The sequence below is a fragment of the Pteropus vampyrus genome, unplaced genomic scaffold (genome assembly GCF_000151845.1).
Source record: "Pteropus vampyrus isolate Shadow unplaced genomic scaffold, Pvam_2.0 Scaffold9, whole genome shotgun sequence".
NCBI classification, from domain to species: Eukaryota; Metazoa; Chordata; class Mammalia; order Chiroptera; family Pteropodidae; genus Pteropus; species Pteropus vampyrus.
Window position 1 is genome coordinate 4978380 of NW_011888790.1, and position 8516 is coordinate 4986895.

Sequence of the window (8516 nt, forward strand, 5' to 3'; positions counted from 1 at the left end):
CATATTTTTTTCTTCTTAAAGAAGTCCCTCCAACATTTCCTGTAATAGCGACTTGGTGCTGATAAATTCCTTTAGCTTATTTTTGTCTGAGAAGCTCTTTATCTGTCCTTCAACTCTAAATGATAGCTTTGCTGGATAAAATATTCTTGGTTGTAGATAAGACACTTAAATTTTTAATTGATCTGGAGTTTATTGTGATTTAGTTTTAAAGTAAGTATCTAACTCTAGTCATCTATATAGCTAACCATTTGCTCCCACTTCATTTATCAAATTATTTATTGACTTGCTAATTTCTGCCACTACTGTTTTGTACATAGCCTTTAGATCTGTCTTATTCTTTATATTTCCATTGTTACTGCCCTACATGGATATAGCAGACACTGTGGTAGGCTATGGGAAAACAAGAGAAAACAAGAAAGATAAGATTACTTCCCTTACACAACTTATGCTCTAGTAAGAGAGACAGACAATACTTAAACAAGCAAATAAATAAAAACAAGTGTAGCTTGTGTTAGGCAGAGTATAAACAGCTGGATGTGGTAAAGAATAATAGAGGATCCTACTTATACAGGCTGGCCAAGAAATTCTGCTTTGAGAAATTGACATTTAAGCTAAGAACTTAAGAATAGGAAGGAGCCAATAATTTTAAAAGCTGAAAGAAGAGCAAGTACACAATTCCTGAAACAGGTAAGGGCTTGATGTATTCTAGGAACTTTGACTGCAGAGTTGTAGCTGGTGGGATAGGTACATGATATGAAGTGGGAAGCCTGAGGCAGGTGGCCAGATCATGCAGGATCTTTTGGGCCATAACCAGGCACTTTTGGATTTGTTCTAACAGGCTGGAAAATCATAGAAGGGTTTTAAAGAAGAGAATGACATTCTCCAATTACATTTTAAAAGTTCACTCTGGCTGCGTTGATAATGGAATGTAAGGAGGTTACCATGGAAGAAGAGGGACCAGTTAGAAAGCTATTGCAGTAATCCAGGAAAGGTAAAATGGTGGCTTAAACTAGAACAGTCACAAGTGGAGACAGGGACAAGTGAATGAATTAAAAATAAGTTTTGGAAGTAGGACAATTTGGACTTGCTGATGAATTGACTATGAAGGATAAGGAAAAGGGAAAAGACGGAAAAGACTAGGATGACTCCCAAGCTCTGACTTTAGTGACCAAGAGAATAGTGTTACTATTTGTAAAGATAGGGACAATGGGAAGGAATGGCTTGGGGAGGACACAGAGAACTCAAACATTCTATTTTGACTATGTTAAGTTTGAAGTGTTTGTGAGATAACAAAGTAGAGATGTTAAATCAGTGGGTTGAATATTTTAATCTGGGACTCAGATAAAAGATATAGTTAACATATAAATGTAGGTGTCATCAGCATGAAGCCTTAAGAATGGATAAACCCTCTCAAAGAACAGTCTATGTGGAGAAGAGAAGGCAGTATTTAGAAACCAAGATGCAGGCACTAGATCAGTTACTAGGCGTGTCCCTTCTCCCAGGTCTTCTCATTGGACTGAACTAGAAATATATGCATTCATATACATATACACATAAACATGTATTTACACTCTTACATTTATGTGCATAGACACACACACATTTTCATCTATATTTCTGTACCTATCTACCTATACTGAAAACCATGAGTTCACACTGACATGTTCCATTCAGTCCCTTACCATAGGGCTCATGTAGCTTTTCTCCATCCATATTTACATCTCTCTTCTTTCACAGTGAAAAACTCGACTGTCATTATCCTCAATATTCTATTAATTTGCTTGATCTCCCTGTGGGTAGTCATCTCTTGACACATTTAGGCTGCCACCTTGCTAGAACACCCTCTGTGTACCGGCTCTGGCTCTCATGAGGATCTTCTGGTCAGGAAGGAAGGAAAATTATTTTCTTTATTTAGGTTCTCTATGTTTCTTATTACATATGCTCTTTGATATTTTATTTGTTTTGTTTCTATGTTGAAAAGGTGTTTTTTTAAAAAATTACATTTCTGTTTACATTATAAAAGGCTACAATATAGTTTCATTTTTTCATATTTGCCAATATGAAGTGAAAAAAAATTTTATTTCATTGCTTTTATTGGTTGTTAGTAACACTGAACATTTTCAAATGTTTATTAACCATTTTAATTGTTTTCGTGAATTGTATAAATCTTTTGTTTTTCTATGGTTATCTTAGAAAAAAATCACCTTTCTTGAGTTACTTATAAATTCAGGAGACTAATTGCCTCTTTGTTGCAAATGTTTTCCAAATTAATTTTTTTAATTTTATATTTTTTTAATTACAGAATTTTAATTTTTTTATATGGCAAAATATGTTGATCATTTCCTAGTTATTTTTAAGTTTCAAATTCCTATGTTTCTCTAGAGGTCAAATATTCACCTATGCTTTAAAGATTTTCAGAAATTTTACATTTTTAGAAATTTTGTTAAACATTTTTGTTAAACATTCTCAGTAATTTTATTAAACATTTCTTTATCCATCTGCAATTTTTGTTATATTTTTTAGTCAATCTGTAGAAAATTCTAGGAATATTAATCTTTACCTTTCAAAGCTGTCACCAGTATTTTCTCCAGCTTTTTATTTGCCATTTAAATCTAGCTTATTTTGATTTTTGACATGCAGAAGTTTTCAGTTTTAGTAGTTAAATTTACTGATCTTTGCCCTGGTGACTCCGCCCCTTGCTTTTAAACTTAGAAAGAGATTTCTCTTATCCAGAGATTTAATAAAGATACGTTTAATTTTCTTTTTTCTCTTTCTCTCCTTTCTCTCTCCCCCTCTTCTTTTTCTCCTCCTTCTCCTCCTTGTCTCAAAGCCAGCTTTAAATAAAATGAACCACTAAGCTAGCCCCAATTGCTTTGGTCTCTTGGGGATCTCGTAGACCAAGAAAAACGTAGGGTTGGGATGGATTTCTCTACAACACAACCCCCTCCCTCTCCCTCCTACATAAAAAGCAATTCAGTGTCAAGCTCCCCAATAAGTGTCTGACAATTCATAAACCGCTGAAGTGAAAGGTGGCCTTTAGATATTCTGTATATAAATTTAGTCAGTTATACAGAGAGAATGAAAAAAAATATGGCCTGATTCTGATCAGATGCTGCTTGTTTCTCCTTATACCATGGGGTTCTGTTCTATGTCATTTCCTTTGAAGTCAGTGGGAGCTCTGTGCAGGACGGCAAGGCGAACACCGGCCTCTATACATGAAGGTGAGAACTGCCATTACGATAAACTATTCGGCAATGCGGTGGAGGGAACATTGGTTTAACACACTTGGTGGCTACCCTGCAGATCCCACTGTCTGTGAGAGCTTTGTTCACCCAGAGCAAACAAGAACTTTTTGAATCTTGACATACAAGGGCTCATTCAGCAGAGCATCCCGTTATGAGAGGAGGCACAGTGCTGGGCAGACATTGCAGTTTTTAGCCAGCACACTGAGGGCATTTCTCTCACATTCTCTCCATCTGTAAAGAGACTGTTTTCCAGACCCCAACATGGTTTTCTATAGATTGGAGAGATGTATAAATATTTTTACATGTTTGTACTCACATATAATGGGGAACAAACTACAGTCATATCAAAGTAGCTAGGCCTTTTCAATAAGAAATAATTCTTTGCAAATTTTAGCTGAGGTTGTTATTTGGTGAAAAGCAGAGCATGTAATAGAAACAACGAGAGGAATTTTAACATGGAGAAGATATTGGAAATGAAGAATCATGTACATTTGCTTTCTGTATCTCAGGGTTGTTATTTTGTTAATTAGCCTATAGAGACTTTCTCCCTTTCCCCACTTTCACAAAGAGTTATGCATCATTTTTTAGGAACTCAAATCAAATAATGTTTTCAGATTGTTATACTACAAACATTGGAATAAATAGAGGTCAAAGAGCAAATTGTGCGAATTGATGGGTGATATTTTTCTACCAATCCCATCCCCTGACCAAAATAGTGATGTCCCCTTACTGATTCCTTCGTCATACCATTCTGCTCCTGTCTCTAGGACATTGCTTATGCTGTAGCAGACACTCAGCTTCAAGGCCCCTCAATTCCAATGGCCCACCCCAGAACAGGACACTAGCATTTTGTATTTCTAATTTCTCCTGTTGGATAGCATTAAAGTGGAGCAGCCCCCCTCTTTTTTTTTTTTTAAACTTATGATTTTGAATTCTTTTTCAGTAAACTTGTATCCACCTCTGCATATAGAATACACTTTCTTGCCACAGGCCATCATCAGGTGGCCAGCATAGGATGAGATAATCAGGGGAGAAAATATAGTTGGAAGAGAAGAGAAAGGATTAAGTTCTGGAGCATTCCAAATTTAAGAGATTGGGGACAAGAGAAAGTATATTCAGGAGATCATTCCATAATAGTACACAGGGAGCAGCATCACTTTTTGAAATAATACTTGTGTTGCAATGGAATAGCTATAAACTGTTCTATTCTGTGTGAATATGCCCTAATTTATATAAGCAATCCTCTACCGACAGCGCCTTATAACTGTTCCACCTGTGCTCAGTTTATTCTCATTCCAATTCACTCTACATACTGCTTAAGTTAATTTTGGATTATTTTCAGTTATTTGTGCCTGGATGAAAAATGGAAAATTGGGTAAGTAAGTATATTACATTTATGTGATGCAAGACGGTACAATTATGATTTTTAATAAGAAAATAGCTGTGAAATAATGTTGAGTGAATAATGCATAATCCCAATTTATACACAAACATGTACACACACATATACATACAAATATATGACCAGAAAAAAATTCTACAAGTTTATCCATCAAAAGTGTAGCATTTCTGGATGGTGGGTTTCCAGGTGACTTTTATTTTATTTTTAATGCTTTTCTGTGTTTTGCAAATTTCCTTCCTGAAAAAGTTATTCTAAAAGTGTACTTTACTTATGTTGCTTCACAGGCAGACCAACTTTGATTCTTTACTGCCTAAGAAGATAATGTCCAAATATCTTACTTTAGTAGTCAAGACCCTTCAGACTAGAGGCCCAAACTTTTTGTTTCAGTTAAAAGGATCTGCTCAAAGACTTCTGGACGTGCTCTGTACTCTTCTCCCACACTTTTCTAAAAGCTAAGATTCTTTTTATTTCCATCCTTTTCCTAAAATTTCTACAAATCCTTGAAGACACTATTTGTTTCACCTCTTGTCTCTAAGACCATGAATAATGGAAGAGGTCTCCACATATTAGTGACTCTGTTGTTATATCCATTTAGTATTTACCACAGGGTATTTTGCATTATTATGGTTCCTTTTCTATGAGACCATAAGTTATCTCTCCAATTGGCATTTTGATTCTTAGAAGACAGGTTCTGTGACTTAAGCGTCACACTCTGTGGAGATTTTAAAAACAGAGCTCTCCATGTATGTTCTTGGTAACCCTTAACCCCCTGTGTCTTGTTCACAGAAAGTGTGTAATAAACATTTGCAGTCATTTAGATCGAGTTATTACAAATAATATATATAAAAAACATATAACATACTATATATTTATATATGTTTAATGTGGAATAACTCTGGACCTTTCTCTTTATATACATGTTCGTATCTTCTAAGTGCATTGAACTTATTGAAAGAATAATAAAATTTCAGCAGTTATTTACAATAAAGGGAATATTTTAAAGACACGTAGTTATGAGCTATTGCTTAAGCATTCTTTCTTCCTTCACGAAAGGTCACTGGTCTTCTCTTTAGGGAATGTTCTCTTCTTCTTGTCTCTTGAAATACAGTGTAGCTTTACTTTTCTTCTTTATTCTCTGGTCCCAAATATAATCTCCACATGTGCACTATCTTTGTAGGTGATATACTTCCTGCCTCAGTGAAATCTAGCTCCCAAATGAATTTCTGTTGGTTTAGAGAGCAACTTGAGGATTGTGCATTTGGCACCATTCGATTTCCTTGGCATCTCTCCACAGTTACCATTTAGAAAGCTTCTGGTCGGCAGGATTCCTCTCCATCGTACACTCTGTGGAGATTAAAAAAGGATTGTATTACATGGGCTTGAAAATGTGATGGAAAATGAAATTTGCTTTACCAAGAAAGGGAGCTTTTGAAACTCAAATTGTTCTAATAGGACAAGGATCGTTCTCAGTGGAGTTAAATGGCAGATATGGTGACAGTTCCTTCTTATTTAGATTTCCGCTAAATAAATATCACTATGTTTGAAATCACTCACACAAATAAAGCAAGTTACAAAACAATGTGATTATATTTATGTTCTAAAAAAAAATGAGTGTGTATATACTTATAAAGCAAACTTGGATTAAGATCTTTAGAAAGGTTCTGAGCACTGAAGAGCTTATGGTGCATATAATATGATATCCTATTATTTACTTTAGGATTAAAACAATGTTAAAATTAAATAAGTATAAGGGAGGCCCAACAAATTCTGATTTTTTATGTCTATGCATTTGTAAAAAGATGTTGAATTTTTTATAAAATTTTTTTTCTAGTCTTGGCTTGCTGGTGCCTTAAGTACATACTTCCTCAGCCTATTATGAAATTCTGTTTCATTTATGTGGATGTAAATGCACAGAAGAAAGTCTGGAAAGGAACATATCAAATCATTAACAGTGGTTACACCTTCTGAGAGGAGTGGGCTGGGGAATGAGGAGTATTGTGCTTTTCCATTTTACTCTATTACTCCCAAATATCTATAACTAAAATTTAGTCATTTATTTCATGCACAATTATTAAAAACAAATGAACAAACAAATAAACACACTGGGAAAATAAAATAGTAAAATTCTTCACCTTTTCTTTTTCTATCAAAGTTTAATATTAAAGTGCTTATATTTGATAAATGTTAATGTAATTAGAGAGCAGCTCAAATCATCTCCCAAACTGAGTATTTTGATTTTTCTTCTCCTTCCATCCAACAACATGGTTATATAGCTGCCCACTATTAGTCTTTTTCCAGGTATTGCTGCTAGTCATCATCACCACTAATATTCATGGAGCTCTTACAGTCTGCCAGGCACTGGTACAGAGCTCTATGTATGTTAATTTATTGAACTCTCACAACATTCCTGTGAGGTAGGAATTGTTATTACTTTCATTTTACAGTTGAAGAAATAGAGGTTGGAGAGGTTTAACTATCTTGTGCAAACTTGAGTCACGCAGCTAGCAAGTGATGGAATTGAGATGTGTTTCTGGCAGTCTGACTTCATATTCTGCATAGGAAAGAAGGGAGTGAAACTAATCTGTGATTTAAGATTTTTACTTTATTTCATCGTTGGTATATACACTTTTGTCTAACTGGGAGCTGACTAAAGCATCTGGGTCTGGTTGATGTTTGGTTGAAAATTACTATTATTATGAGGATGATTATTATAGCATTTAGTAATTATGCAGTGCTTTATACTTCAAAGAACTGTGCTTTATAATCATTTATTAACTATGACTCACAACATCTCTATGATATAAAAATGCACTTATCCATATTTTGCAGAAAGAGAAACTGAGGCAGAGTAAGATGAGTCACATTTTCATAAGAAAGAGTGAAAGTGGTATGCAACCTCTCAAATTCCTGAGACTCGATAACAGCTTAAATTGGACAGCAACAGAAGTTTAATTCTTTAAACCTCTTAAAGGTAGGTGTCAGTTCCAATATTTTTCTCAATATTTAATTACAAATTAAATGTAAAATATGCTAAAAATTGATGACCATTTCATTCTAGGTTCTCAGTTTTGGAGCTTTTACTGCATTCATGTCCATGTGACATTTTTGCTCAAATTCAACCTTGCCGTCTCCCATTTCTCCACAAGCATAATTTGACTACAGATATTGGTTTTCAGTGTTGATATTATATTGCTTCAAATTGCTTCCATTGCCTTTAAAAGATGCCTTTTGTTCACCACATGCATGGGATTCTTCATAATAACTTGCAGTAAAAACAAATTTTGTGCAAGAATTATTTGGAAAGGAAAGACGTCTTAGATGTCTGACAGTTTGTATACTTGATAATCGAAGATTATAAACACGTCATTATGACTTGGGGTGAGAGAGGGAGAAAGATGAGTAGGATCTCTGTGGGTTAATTATAGCACCCTATAAGGGGCCTGGAAGAAATACATGCACTCTTTGATAAATCTGGTAGTCTCTTTCAGTTGAGAGGCAGTCATGACCATAGCACATAGGAAAGGCTCAATAAATTTAATTTAGTGGTTAAGACTATGACTGTGGAGACAGACTACCTGGGTTCTAATCCTGGCTCCACTGCTAGTCACCTGAACTAGCTGTGCTTATGTTTCTCTATCCAGAGGGAAAACAATGAAGAAAGAAAGAGGATCACACTCCATAAAGTTAGTTATTATGAATTTTATTCAAGTTCTTGCTATTATTTGTCTTTTCTATGTCCAAGGCAGTTGACAAATCACATTAGCTATAACTCCATTTAAACATTGCTGGTAATGATATTTATAATTTGATGTCTACAGTTGCCTGGCTTGTTTAGAAATGGTGCAACATGGTACCCTACAATTTTCTAC

At 34.8% G+C, this 8516-nt stretch overlaps 1 long non-coding RNA gene across 2 annotated transcripts in view; it reads left to right on the forward strand.

The window, feature by feature from the left end:
• The window catches only part of LOC111729701, a 16217-nt gene extending 8406 nt beyond the window's left edge, over positions 1-7811 (forward strand). For both annotated transcript variants that reach the window (XR_002776340.1, XR_002776339.1), the window contains 2 exons: positions 7477-7618; positions 7706-7811. This is a non-coding gene — a long non-coding RNA (uncharacterized LOC111729701). The remainder of the gene's footprint in view (positions 1-7476; positions 7619-7705) is intronic.
• Positions 7812-8516: the final 705 nt, after the last annotated feature.